Source organism: Suricata suricatta, chromosome 14, assembly GCF_006229205.1.
Source record: "Suricata suricatta isolate VVHF042 chromosome 14, meerkat_22Aug2017_6uvM2_HiC, whole genome shotgun sequence".
NCBI lineage: Eukaryota > Metazoa > Chordata > Mammalia > Carnivora > Herpestidae > Suricata > Suricata suricatta.
In genome coordinates this window covers 86,238,795-86,240,081 of record NC_043713.1, presented here as the reverse complement: position 1 = coordinate 86,240,081, position 1,287 = coordinate 86,238,795, and positions in this window count along the sequence as shown.

Below are 1,287 nucleotides of genomic sequence, written 5' to 3'. Positions count from 1 at the left end.
TCTGTTCTCACTTCTCCGTGTTGGCAGGCGCATCATGAATGGAGTGACCAGTGTCTGTGCAGACGGACGGCTGGGATCCTTGCTTGGCTTATGAGTCCCTTGTTCCTTCTTGCAATGACATCACACTGTCCTAATTACCCTAACATCAACTCAGCCTTGATACTTAAGAAGGGATTTCTTCTGACTTTGTACTTCAAGAAATCTTTTTCTTATTCTTAGCCTTCTGTGTTTTCACTTACGGTTTTGAAATAGTATGTAAATTTTTTTTACCAAAAACCTCCACTGAGATTCTGATTGGATGTGCATTCACTCTATAGATCATCCCGGGGGGAAATCCACAGGTTTTCAGTATCAGTTATTCTGGTACATGAATCACAGATAGCCATTTATGTATTTGTAGAATTTATCACAGTCATGTTTGATCACTTCCATTGTGAAGGTCTAGCATATCCCTCTTTGCATTTATTCCTGGGCATTTCATTTTTGTGCTGTTGTAAAAGGCATTTAAAAACCATTTTCTAACACTTTGGTGCTCTAGCAAATTACCAGTATATAGAAATACAATAGATTTTTATATATTGACTTGGTAACCAGCAGCCTTGCCAAATTCACTCCTTAACTGTAATAGGTTTTCTACAGATTCTTGTAAATTGTGTGTGTGTGCATATATATGTATATATATTCTGTTACTTATAAAAGTAATGAGTTTCATTTCTTCTTTTACATTCCTTCTATAATTTTTTAATTAAAAATATTTCTTGCCTGGTGGCCTGCTTCGATCATCAGTTTAACGTGGAATAGAGGTTCTGGTCTTTCCTAGATTCAGAAGGGTAGGTTTCAACATGTGACCGTTAGGTGACATTGGATGTATGTCTTATAGGTGTTTTTATCACAGAAATAATGTTTTCTTAAAGGGCCGGTGAGTAAATTCCTTCTCCTCCCCCTCCTGCACTGATAACTCTTTAAGCAATTGTAAGCATTCAAGTTTGCTGGCCGTACAGACACCACCTGTGGGTACTTGAAACAATGGAGGTAGTCTGAAAACCCCTGCTTTCAGACTAAGAAAGTTCTTTAACATCCTCATGGCCCAGATCTTTTACAAATCATCTACAATGTAGGATTCTAGTATCCTAGAATCTTAACAAAATTAGGAATTTTATTTTTCCCCTAACTCTATTGAGATGAATACACAATCTTTTTCTTTTATACGCATAACAATTGGCATCCTGTTCTTTTGCACTTAATATTATTTCTAAAACCTTTTTTCTACTTGGTGCAATTTTAAGC